Raw genomic sequence first — 13,603 nt, forward strand, 5'->3', positions numbered from 1 at the left:
TTATTTATCACATGCTGATGAGAGAAGGCAGATTAAAACTGGGCAATCTTATACCAGTTTCCCAACTAAACAAATATCCTCTTCTGTGGACATCGAAAGGCTGGCAACCACCACCCTAAACCAGGAACTGGTTTTGAGGCAAAGGCGTGGGGAACGCGCTATTTCTCTCTCCCCTCCGGCACACCCTACCTGGGAACCTATTCCAGTGACAGCTTTGAGGGACAGCTTTCCCTACCATGTGACACCACCTCCCAGTCACAGCTGTTTAGAGCAGAGGGCTCCTCACCAAGCCAGGCCACTCGACTTCTCTCCTGGGAATTTAGGCCCCGGGGAGACAGACTGAGCTGTAAGGCCACACAAATGTAGGATTGGGGCTGCCATATTGGGGTGACCATTGTTTGGCCATATGCTCAGAGGACAAGAAGAAAAACCCAAAGTTGAAAACGAAAGTTAGAAACAAAGAGTACCAGATGGTGAGACCTGGGGCTCCAGACAGACAGGAAGGAAGACATCCTGGTCACTGATGGCTTCATTTCTCCTTCATGAAGCCAGAACGCATTTCTTGCTTCAATCTCCATGAAATGCCAATTTCTTACAAAAAATCTCCCATCGCTGAGAAGCTAAAAAAGGAGAATGGCTTGAGCCTAGGAATTCAAGGCTCTAGTGTGCAATGATTGCGCCTGTGAATAGCCACTGCCCTCCAGCCTGGGCAACAGAGTGAGATCCCATCCCTTGGGGAAAAAAATCTCCCATTGCTTAGAATCATGTGTCAGGTTTTTTGGTTTTTTTTTTTTTAGTTTGTGTCCCTCTAAATTCCATGAGGAAGAAGACAAGATAGGCCTCATGAAATGCTCACCAGTAAAAAGCTGTTTCCTAAGTGGTTGAGTGGAGGATTCATGGATGGATGGGCTGGCTGGGGCGTCAGACCAAGAGCCAGGAGAGCCGCCATCTCTGTGCTGCCACCACCCCTGCAGGTGCACAGGGAGGCCCTTCCGGTGCTCTGCTTTGAGAGACCAGCCAGAAGCCAGATGTGGGTGACAGCTCTGTGGGCTTACAGGGAAGATGAGTTTCTGCTTAAGTTCCTCCTCACAAGGGAGGTCTACTCTTGGTGAAGGACCAGGAAATAGGAAAGCCAGAGTTACCGGAACAGTGAGCTCCCAGTCACGGGGCTTGCCCGGGGTTCGGAGAACCTGAAAGTTCACAGCATAGGAGAGGACAGCAGCCTGCTAAGCGGTGGCCGGGCGGAAAAGTTAATAGTGGAGGCGGAAGATGAGAAGGGGGCGGGAGAGGAGGCGGTGAGGGGTGGAGGGGGAAGGGCAAGCCAAATTCTCCTTCAGATGCAGCAGGCACAGTGCCCAGGGCCCACAGAAATGTTCCAATTTAAAATCAGAAGGAAAACAATGAACTTCTGGGTAGAAGAAAATGTTTTAATATATAACATTAATATGTTCATCTTTAATATCAGCTCAGTCCTAAGAAATAATTTTAAATTTTTCTTTTTACGGAGGAAGAGGCCCATGAAAACAGAATTGCCCAGGACCCAGGAAAGTGAGAACGTGGCTCCGGGTGAAGAGAACGGAGGCCAGGGACAGCAGGGGAGGGGAAATGGTCTGCCCCCAGGGTTGGTACCAAGGGCCTCTTTGAAGCTGAGGAGCCGCAGCTGGACTTGCACACAGCTCTGCTTCCTTCTTCAGAAAGGACATCTGAAGGGGAAACAGCTCACATGCTTACAGAGGTCCCATTTCACGGGGCCTGTGGTGCTTCACACTTTACACTGCAGAGGGGTGACGGCCATGCTCAGGATCCGAAACCCCACTCTGCTGCCTTGTGTAAAGCACCTGAGCACTCCGTGGTGGCTTAAAATGTACTGGCACCCTTCGGCACCCCTCCCATTAGAGGATGGAGTCTCACTGTCCCCCATCCCCTAGAATATGGGCTGGCCTTAGGGACTTGCTTCTAAGGACCTGTCAGAAGTGATACTATGTGACTTCTGAGGCTTGATCACCAAAGAGGATACAGACACCCCCACTTCCTACAACTGCCTGCTCTCTCTTGGGGCAATGGAGCCCTAGGCTACAGGTAGGCAGTACAGCTACCCAGCCACACGGAGCGTCCACAGAACGATGGAGAGTCTCAGCTGTGCCAGCCTCCCCACTCCCACCCTTAGGCTGTGCCCCCCTTCTCACTCAGGCACCAGACATTTGGGTGAGGAAGCCTCGCAGGTGATTCCAGCCCAGCCAGTCTGACTGCAACCTCACACGAGGCCCACAGCAAGGCCACCTAGCTGAGCGAAATAAGTGACTACCCATGTTCAAAACCACTATCTGAGGTGTTTTTGTATGCACCAATATATACTTGAAGGCTTAGTATTTTCATCTGTAAAATGGGAATAATAAAAGTAACTCCTTTATCAAGCTGTTGTACACATTCACTGAACGAGTCCATGGAAAGAACTTACTGCACAGGGTCCCCACCCCAGTAAGCACCCAGTAAACGTTAATCAAAGCTGGGATTACCATTAATTGTTATTATGCCCATTTTTCAGAAGAGAAAACAGGACTCACAAAGGCTGAAGCAAATTGTCCAAGAATCATACAGGGAGTTAGAGGGTAAGCTCAGATTTCAATCCAGGTCTGTCCAGTGCCTCACAATCTGACTCGAAGAACAGCTTCAAATAAAAGGTGCATGTCCCCCAAAGTGACTGTGACAGCCATCAAAATCCTGTTGAAGAACTGCCATTCCAATGGTGAGCCTGCAGGCACAGAGACTCGCCAGCCAAGTGCAGCAGAATCTGGGAGGTACTAGGTCCTTGCCCAGGAAAACAAAAGAAACTGAGGTCAGACGCTCAAAATGTCTTAATAATAATTACCCTGATCACCACACAGAACTCATACATTTTCTACACTGTTTTGTCATCCATCATCTGGTCGGGTCCCTAACCCAAGAGGATAGTTTTTATAGCTTTGCTCTCCTCTTTCATTAAAATGAGAGTCAATAAGGTGGTAAAACCTAAGAAATGTGCCAGCAGGTAGATTAGTTCTGTCCGAAACTGCAATAGTTTATGGGCCTCCCAAGATTATTTATCCAATACATATATTTACTAAGTTTGGGGGTGACAACCTGGGAAAGTTTGCAAACAATTCGTTGATGTTCCACGGGGCTGTGATGGATGCATTTTATGAGCAGGAACTGTACTTATAGATCTGCCTAATAAAGCCCTGAAGGTTTTACTGTTTTGAAGTCAGCCAACAGAGCTGTCATCAGCTTCTCATGCATTTAGGAGAACCTACTTGGTAAGGTGAGAAACAGTCAGAAGCGCCAGGCTGCCCCAAAAGCTCAGCCAGACTGACCGCTGCACAAGTCCCTTTGCACAATGAATGCTCTGTCCAGTCACTAACAGGCCAGGAGTGACTTCCAGGTGCCAAGCAAGGTTCGCCCCAGGTACTGACGATCCAGGGAACAGATAGTTGAGAGAAGGAGATGGAGCCAGCGATGACGATCTCACGAGATGGTTTGGGTTAAACTTACGTATGTATGCAAGTGTGCACGAGGGGCTCTGAGAACCAGGATGAAAGGCTTTCCCAGGACCTGATGCTGCATCTCAGGAGCCTTAGAGCTCCAAACAGAGAACTCAGCCCCATCAACTTCCATGCCCAGATCCTGACAACCATTCTAATCTGCTCTGATAACTTGCTACTGAATTCCTTTCTCTGCTTGCATTCAACTTCCACACGAGCTTCAGAAACCAAGAAACAAATAAAGGGCCAGACATCTAGGGTTCTTGCCCAGCCCCATGGCTCTGGGCCTGGGTTCCAAGAGGGAAGACAGATGAATAAGGAGAAAGCCACGTCCTCCATGCCTGGTGGGCAGCAAGGCAGTGTGAAGACAAACTGTCCATTTCCAGGTGGACTCTGCCAGCTGTGGGCACTGGGCATTGGCCAGCCTCAAGGATCATGACCGACTCCAGAATGATTTGATGTCCTACTCGGCCACAATTCCACTTCGCTTCTCTTGGCCTCAATTTGTTGACCTGTAAATGGGACCCATGGAGGGTGGAGCTGCACGTCCTGGGGTGAGGAACCCTCCAGAGGGTGGCAATCTTCACCAGGAGGCTGACTGCCCAGGATGCCATGCCCTTGGCACCATCTGGCAGTCAGCCAGTAATGAAGAGGGCTCTCTGCCAGGCCCACACTCCACAGAAACCAGCTAAGAATTTGCCCACCAGCTTGTGGAACATGCTTTTCTCTTTCTCTCTCTCTCCTCCTTAGCAATAAGAAAGTGAAGGTCAAGGGTAGTATAACCACCCATGACCCTGAGACACTCTTCCCTTCTTCATGTTCCTTTTGTCCAGCCAGCTCTACAAAAGTCACCAGCCCTGCCAAGCATGTGGATTTCAAAGAAAATGGTCACTGAGTGGCACACGCCTTAATTCCTGACCGTGACTCCCTTTCCCACCCACTGAGCCCACTGCTGGGGGAAGCTCAGGGAAGCTGGCCGGCCAATGTGTGCCCTGGATTCTCTCAGCTGTGGATCTAAGTTTGGGAGCATTGTTTTTAGGCCAGGAGCAGCCTGAATGCATTTGCAGAGGCACAGGGAGACCCACGGCTCGGTGAATCAGGCTGGGACACTGCCTGCTCCATTTCCTGTTGGCTAGAGTCCACGATGGCTGGGCAGCAAGTGCTGAAGCCAGCAGCTACCTTGCTTTCCTTCCGAGCCTCAGCAGAGTGGGCGGAGTTGGGGTCTGGGCAGCAGGGCCCAGAGGATCAGTCAATAGATACAGACAAGCAGAGACACTGCAATCAGAGAAACGGTGCCTGAGGTTACACCCAGGACAACCGTGCTCGTTCCCGCACAGTATTTCTTCTTGAACATTTTACACATCTTCACTATCCTATAATACAGAGGGTATGGGGGGTCATAAACAGAGCTACCAGCTATCTTTTTAATGCAAATCCTCAGTCAAACCCCTCCCACAGCTTCCTGTCACCTGTAAGACGTGGAACTCTCCTTAATCTAGCATTCAAGACCCACTCCCATCTAAGCAGGAGTGACCCAGCCTTGTCTCTGCCTCGTGGCCTCAGCCTGACTCTACAGACCTACAACACAGTCCCCTCTCCCTGATAAACAGGCCTCTGTGCTTCTGCTCACACTTGCCCTCCTACCTAGAGTGCCTTTGCTGCTCATCTCTGCTCAAGAAATTCCTTCTCATCTCCCAGGACTCCAGTCGAACGCCTCCACCCTCCCCTGGCCAAACCCATCTTTCCCATCTCTGCCTTCTCGGAGTATGTCAATCACTCTAATTAGCTACAGGTAGTTACGTAACACGTTTTCCCCAACTGTCTCTGAATCCATAAAAGGCAGGGAACATCTCTACCTTCATCCTCCACCCCACTTTGCTAATGGCCTCTCAGTGAAGGCTTGGTCAACGTGTCCACAGAAAGCATCCCAAAGAAGACTGATGCTGAGAATGAAAATGCTTCCCTCCTTGCGATTCAAAGTAAAGCATCTGCAACGTCAGACCCAAAAGGATCTGAAGTTGTGCCGGCCTTTTTCACTCGTCTGTACTGCTGGGCAGGCTGGCTTTCAGAAAACCAAGCCCCGGCCCCACACGCTGAGCATGCGTCCCATCTGAGAGACCCCACAGATCTCCCAGTGTCGCGCTCAGCTCGCCTCGGAGGGGAATCCCACAACACGGTCCATCTTTCCCTCCTACTTGCCAAGGGAATGATACTTGCGAGTGCAGTTTGCTTAACCTAGGCCCTAAAAAGGCTGCTGTTGCTACACAGGCCAGAGCAACTATTTCTCGGTAGGGGGGGAAACAAAGGCCAGAGAAATACTTTCCAGACCACATCGTTTCCTCTGTAAGCAAGAGCGGCAGTCGGAGATACAACCACGCAGACACATATAGCGGGGACCGCAGTGCCTGGATGTAGCAGGTGTCTTGTGAATATCTGTGGAAAGAAGAGAAGGAGGGATGACAGGGCCCTGGGATCAAAAGTAGCTGAGTTAACAGTTCAGCCCAAGAGGGCTGCAGTCTATACCCAGAAACTTCCTCTGAAAAAAAGTTCTAGAGCCACTTTGACAATGCAGTCCCATGATGAGTCACCCTGTAACACGGTGCCCAGAATTAAAGAGCTGCTTTGAAATTCATTTTTACTATGGTGGTGGGCAGGCCCACAAACAGATTTACCCAACTGGGCTTAAGAGTGTCAGTCTGCAGTGGTTTTCAGCGTGGTGGCGGGACGGAAAACAGAGCTTCACAGGGCTGTGCCCCACCTACTGGGGCTGGCACCCTGCCTTGCCAGTCCCTAGGTCCTGTGGTTCCTCGGAGTGAACGCCTGGCAACTGGGTGGGTTCTAGTGCTGTGGCACAAAGAGGGAGGCAAGGGGGCAGGTGGTGGGAGAGGAGGTGAGATGGACGGCCAGATCATGCAGGGCCCCGAGGGTCACCTTAAGGTCCCTGGCTATTGGGCACAGGGGGCACTGAAGCTCTCCCAGTCGAGGAGAAATGAGATCATTTAAAAGGCCCATCCTGGCTACCATATGGGAAAGAAACTGTAGTGCGCAGAGGAGGAGGAGTGGGAAGCACGGTGAAGAGGGTCAAGTGACTCGGACAGCACAGCGGTGGGTGAAGGTGGGAAGAGTGGCCAGCACGGGGGTGAGTGCCACATTCTGATTCCTTTAGAGCAGGGAGGGGCATTACTGATCCGCCACCTGTGAGAACCAGTGATTCTCGAACACCACCGTGCCCGAGATGAGAGTGAACTGGAAGTGTGTTAAAAATATAGATTCTGGGTCCCCCATCCCCAGGAGTTCTAATTCAGCCAGTCTGCAGCAAGGTCCACCCATATGCATTTTAATAAGCTCACCTGGCGTTTCTACAGAAGTGGTCCCTGGATCACACTTGGAAAAAACCTACAGTGGCCCAATCTTTGCACTTGAAACCAGAGAAGGGTCAGAGTGGGGGGTGGCTTGGCCCTAGGCACCAAGGTGAGAGGAGAGAGAAGGCCCCCTGCCTCCCAGCCTGGGCTCTCCCCACCAGCCCTCGTGTGCCACCAAGTCTGCAACAGCTAAGTCCTCCAGATTCTGAACAGACCCCTTAAAAAGGGCAGAGGGTGACGCCCCATAGCAGCCTATGACAGTAGCAGCCTATGATACACTACAGCTGTCTGTGTCCACCACGGCAGCCTCAATGCCTAGCAGTGCCTCAACCAGAGCTAGTGCTCCATAACTGTTTGCTAAATCGTTGCCCCTGACTGAGGAAAGAACGTGTGTGGCGGGTGGATCCTAGTAATCAGACAGGACCAGAGAGACGCATGCTCTGTGGAGGAGATGGCTCCATGCCTGCACAGATGGACAGAGCCACTCTCAACTGCCACGGGGATGTCCTCGAACAGACTTGAGGACAACCAGCCCTGGTGTAGAAGCTGCATCTACAGAGAGTTTTCAGACCGAAGCAATGTTGTCTTGTCAGTAAAACTGATAGAGGAACAGTCTCAACATTTCCTTTCAGAAGCCGGGTGTATTTTTCCACTCCTCCTTTTCAGATGAAGAACACAGGATGTGGCTTTCACTTCTACCTTTAGACTTAACACTGCAAAACTGGGTGTACTGTTGTAGAAGTATTCAATAAAGCCCTCTGAGCAAGGATACTGTATCCATTCATAAATCATTTTAAACTTGCACGTGATACTCTCCGGGGGCATTCACTTTATTTAAAAATATAAGACTTATCAATACTGATCATTAAAAAATGACTGTCGTTATCATCCATTTTCTGAATTAAAAGAATCAAGAAGTGGATTGGGATCCCGAGACCATATTAGCAGACAGAGGTGGAGAAACGTGGCAGGCTGGGAAAATGCCCTGGGCATTCTCTGTTTGCTCTTTTGCTGGGTGATGCTAAATGAAGTACATACAGCAGCTCATCATAGATTATTAAGAAACAGAAGCAGCTGGAAATACATTGACCCTCACCAAGACCACCACCTGACCTTGGCATTCAGGTTTCAAAAATTGGGGTCTGCGGAGGCATTTAGCCTAGCCTCTCTTAGCCACCCCGAAGGACTTGGGAAGGTGGAGGTTTTTAACCACACAAAGCGCCATCTGCACTTGTCATAAGCCACATACAAAGACAACAAGAAACACACCTAAATTTCTTAGTGAATGTATCCTGTGATTCTTGTTGCTGGAAACAAGTGTGAAATCGTTTCTACTATCATGCCCCAAATAAGTGTTTGCAGTAATCACGTATCAGAGGCCATGAACTTCTCTGTCTTCTTATCTCATCCTCTCTGGTGACTCTGCAAAGCTACTCTTGCGTTTTCTACTTTTTAATAACTACACATATTAGAAATAGAGCCCAAAGCTGAAGCCACGGGGCACCTGTTCTCTTAAAGTTTGGGGGCAGAAGATGCAGATTCCATGGGCCACACTGAGGACACGCAATGTTATTCCTCATTTACCAAAACAAAAATTTGTGCTGACTGGTGAGATGTGGTCAGTATTTTGCAGATTGTAGATGAAGCATAGTCAAGTTTTGTAACTCATTCTGTCTGCTTTTCCTCATTCATCACCTATCAAGAAACTTGAAGCTTTTGCCATATAAGTAGCTCAGTGATCCAAGGGAGATGAAGGAGGGGTCTATTGGTGAAGACGTCACTCACGTGACACAGGCAAGGCCAGCGTCAGAGATGGAAGCATTTTCAACTGCTGGTGAAGAAACCCAGCCTGAGTATCATTACCAGAATGTAAAGCCACGCGATGGGACGACAGAGTATTTCAGGGATTTTCCTTTGCTCTTTGTAAATTGAGTGTTACAGACAGGACTCTGGAATCTCCAGTCCTGGGAACAGTGGATGCTTGGCCAGCTCTACACACTTACAACGAGGAACAGCAGCTGCTATACTCACATGGGTGACCTTCCGAAGGCCGTCCCCAACATCGGCTACAACGGCATCTCTACTCCGTAATGTGAAAAGTTCTTTGACACCTACCTTTCCTCCCGAGTCCCAGAAACTCCTAAGAGCTGCAGGTGAACCGTGAAGGTCTTACATATGTTCCTCTGAATACCTTCTCTAGTCTGTTGCTTGGGGGAGGATTTAACTCATGGACATCCTGGAGGAGGAGAAACAGTTCTTTTGAAAGCTTCTGTTACATAACTTTTATTGTGTCCCTTTTTCAGGAGGTGCAGCCTAGCGACAACTTCTCACACTGATGTTGCATATGTCAGTTCGTGTTCACTTCCCACAGAACCCCAGGGGGGATGAGTGTGGGACACACAGGAATTCTTTAGCTTTTCCCAAAGAATCACCGGCACTAACCCTTTTAGGGTTACACTTGGCTTATTTAGGGATCTTTCTGGAAATGGACACATTTGACATCGTGTAGTTAAAAGAAATCTAATGTACTAACAAAAATCCTGGTGAATTTAGAGGTTTATTGACAGCAAAATCACCTCCATATGTTACTTCTGTCAAATCATCTGCATGCTTTTTTTAGTGCCACGGTTATCTAGAAACTGGGGAGGAAGGACACAATTTGGTTGCCAGACAGACACACTGCAGCAACAGTGGAAATGAGGTCCAGCACGGGTTGATTTAAACCCCAGCAGAGTCCATTTAAAACATTGCTTGGTTCTGCCATTCGATAATTATTAGAGACTGAGAAAGACACTTCAGCTCTCTGAGCCTGGGTTCCTCATCTAGAACACGGGGTTCATAGTGTCTACTTTGCAGAGTTGCAAGGACAAAATGTTTAAGGGCTGGTGGTTCCTTTCTCGTGCCCTCTCTATCTGCAAATGACTGCAGCGTCGCCAGGGAGACTGACCTCAGACAACACACTTCCTTAGATGTTACAAGGAAGCCTGCACACAAAACCTGGCAAAAATACCAGCCAAATTGACACTTCTTCCTCACCATTTCCCAGCTTCAGCTGAGTTCAAGGCTCTAACTAAAGTACTCTCCATTTTCAAAACAACTGCAAACAGTAATTCCATACTTCCCCTCCTTACCTTTCAGGAACAGCCTGAGATTGAGGCGAAATCTTCAAGTCCCCTGAACCCTAAAGCTACACAGATAGAATGTCATAGTCTTCTTACCCCATTGACCCAAATTACATAATGGTTCTTGCATCTTCTGCAAGAAGATCCTAGAGACGGTCATGCTCATTCTAGTGCTCTCAGATTTGTGCTGAGCCTCTACCATGCAAGGGGACTCTGATAGGGAAGCCAGCATAATCATCTTTAAGATCAAAGCTCCATCCTCCTTCACACATTCAGGGTGCAGAGTCTCCACTTAGGGTAATAAATAGCATATCTTTGATAATCACCAATTTCTTATTGTTTATAAGAATGTCTAACTGGGATGTTATGTAACCTTAAGTACGGAGCATTCTGGAGCTATTAATAACCAGCTATATCCAAATTTTGAGGATTCTTCAAACTTAGAGTTGGGGGGTGACGTCTGGTACCAATACACACACATATACATGCCAACGTATACACCCATTGCATATATATAAACCCAGATCCAGCAAATTGAATAATTTGTCCATGGCCACAAAGCCAATTAACAACTGAGTCAGGAATAAATCCCAGGTTTCCTGGCCTTTGGAAGCTGTTCTTTTCCTCCACACTCCGATCAGTCCAGCTGTGCATCTTCACTGAGGCAGAAATCCCACAGCACTCGGGCTGTGTCCTCATGATGCTAAGTGTGGCTGCTGCAATCATGAGGGCATGGTTTCAACCCCTGACTTAGAATAGTAAGCAAACAAGGGAAATGTCTCATTGTTGTTATTTACTTATTACACATAACCCTCTTGTTCTCCCAAAAGAAATCCGAGGCCCTTAAAACATATTTTAACATGAGGCCATTATATGCATGGTGTGGAAAAGTTCAGCTTTAGGGACCTCACAGGAAAAAAAAAAAACCCTGGATTTAAGACAAAGAAAAACTGGAAAGGAAAAATTTATTCTTGATTGCTTATTTTCACACTGGGAGAAAAAAAGCAAAAAATATGAGAAAACTAATGAATTAAAAAATAAGTATCAGTAACAAGAGTAATGTTTTGTGATATAATCCAGCTTTGGCTCTGAGTAGTATGATCTATGACACAAAAATCGTTATTTCATAATTACCTCAGCATTTTCAAAAGCAACTTAATGAAGATTGTTTCTCTGCATTCATTTTTATTCAAAACCTTACCAGTTAATCATGAGAAGCTAAAACACACAATGCTAGGAGATTAATATCCCCACACAAGATGCATTATTTTTCCTTTGCAGACTGTATGAGCCTGTCAAAAATGAAAGCTTTGCTCTGGTTTTGTGAATTTAAAACAGTCACAAAACCCGCTGAGAGCTGAGTTTCTGGGAAAAAGGTGGGACACGCCCGTTTCATTTGGGATTCGGCAACACTCTAAGAGGTTCATTAATCCGTATCTTAAAAAGACCCATGACAACCCCATTAACAGCCCATAGGTCAAAGTGATGGATTTAGCTCTAATCCACAGCCAAAAACTAACTCAGAGTCTGAACACCCTTGCGGCCCACCTTCCCTGTCCCAGCCCCTCTACAGCCAAGCTCAGGCAGGCTCCAGGCTTCCCTAATATACTCAGCAAACAATGGAGTTGAGAGAGTCTAAAAAAAAAAAAAAATTACTTTATTTATTTGCAGTAATTGTCTGCGTTGGGAATGCTTTACCTATGCAAATAAGATTGATTCTTTTTGGGAGGGGCAGGAAAAGCTCACCAGCTTGCTGCTTTGTAGCCTGCTGGGCATCTTGTTAATGCATTGTATGTCATCAGTTCTTAGGAGTTAATGTCATCTCTCCTACTGAAAGGCCTAACCTGTCCCATAACCCCAGTCTGGTAGCTTGGAACATTTTATAGCCACTATGTGTTAGCCCAATAAATAATCTATTAAGCACAGCTTCAGCTTCACCTCTTTTGGGCTGAACCTGAATCTCGCAGCTCCCTGGAAACCAAGTACTCTTCTTGGAAATCAACAACCCATTCAGCGTAGAACGTTTGTCCAAATCACTGGACTAAGACACCCTAGTTCAAGCCTGTAACTTACTAGTTCTTTCACTCATAGAATCACTTAATTGAAGGGGGTCTGAGGAGTCGGTCAGTCCACAGCTGCTCTTGACTAACAGAGACATAGAGGCCCCTACTGCTAAGGGACTTGCTCTGCACCAACACAAATGTACATGTAGACAGCTGAGCTCAACACTGTGACTCCACCATTGGAACAAGCCCCTCAGACCAGGACCAATTGATTCCATGTGGCTTCCCGCTTCAGGACTGAACTAAATGTACTTAAGCAAACAGTTAACAGCGGCAAGCCAAAGAACTGGGGGCATGCATCAGGCAGCGGATCTGCATTACAACTCCTTTTCTTTTGGGCTCAGAAGTGTGAAGTTCTGCTGACACTGAGGGCTGCCAAATATGAGCCAACACTGGGCCAGGCCCTGCACAGTGGCCATCTGGGATCAGCCCCCGCTCCCGTTAAGTAACCATCTCCAAGATTTACAAAACCAGGGGCAGGTAACCTTGATGAGCCCTGCCCCCAGGGAAAGGTTCAGGATGCAGTCCTGAGGCCTAGCATGTGCTGGGCACACAGGAGGATCTCTCACTGTCCTTTCCATCCTTCAAGAGGACTGGGAAAACAGAATCCCAGGAAAGAGAACACCTAGGAAAACATATTATCCTCTCACCTGAACTAAAAATTAGCTTTACACTTGGAGTACACATTAGGGGTTGGCAGCAACGTGATGGCAGGATGAACAAACAGTGCATGCTGCCGGCAATTTATTTCATCAGAACAGATACTCATTGGAGCAAGTATTTTCACACACATGCAATGACTCTTGAGACGGAAGCAGTGGGTAGAAGAAATGAGACAGGTGTGTTTGTTACAAAGGGAAGTAGAGTACCCTGGTTTCCAATCCTGGTCTCCCACTTCCTAACCCTGTGACCTTGATTAAGTCATTCAACCTCTCTGAGCCTCAGTTTCCTCATCGGGGCCAAGGAGAAACAGGAACCTATTTCCCAGAGCGGTTTTGAGGCGCACTGCCCGGCACAGCCTGGACACCCACTAAATAAGAGTTGTTGCCCCCAAATGCTAAGTCTGAACCCAGCTGCATACACATGCCATTATCTAGACCAGACAGGTCTCCAGCCTGCATGTCAAGCCCGCATCTTTCTCCAGAAGGCAGAGGAAAGCACCAGGTCTGCCCCGGCAGTTCAGCCTCCAGGCGGGGTTTTGGGCAGGGGAAACTGAAGGATTCAATCGGAAGCCCCGAATGTTTCCAGGCTCTAAGTGGGGAAGGAGGGTAGGACAGGGGCCCGGAGGCGGCCTCCGGGCCCTGCAAAGGGAGCTTTGTTCGCGAGGCGGAGGGCCTGGCTTACCGAGAAGCGCATCCGGAGCCGGTTGGGGGGCGCGCGGGGCACGCAGCAGAGCCAAAGCTCGGCCCGGGTCCGGAGCGCCGGAGCCGCAGGAAGGCGAAGAGGAGGAAAAAAAGGAGGCTGCCGCCGGCTCCTGCCTCATTCTCCCGGGCAGCGTTGACCCGCGGGCCGCCGCCGGATGGGGCTGGCCGCCGGGC

At 48.5% G+C, this 13,603-nt stretch overlaps 1 long non-coding RNA gene across 1 annotated transcript in view; it reads right to left on the reverse strand.

The window, feature by feature from the left end:
* The window catches only part of LOC105518492, a 48,461-nt gene extending 34,858 nt beyond the window's left edge, over positions 1–13,603 (reverse strand). The window contains exon 1 of the long non-coding RNA XR_001002843.1: positions 13,410–13,603. This is a non-coding gene — a long non-coding RNA (uncharacterized LOC105518492). The remainder of the gene's footprint in view (positions 1–13,409) is intronic.

This window comes from Colobus angolensis, unplaced genomic scaffold (genome assembly GCF_000951035.1).
Source record: "Colobus angolensis palliatus isolate OR3802 unplaced genomic scaffold, Cang.pa_1.0 Scaffold32, whole genome shotgun sequence".
Classification (NCBI taxonomy): domain Eukaryota; kingdom Metazoa; phylum Chordata; class Mammalia; order Primates; family Cercopithecidae; genus Colobus; species Colobus angolensis.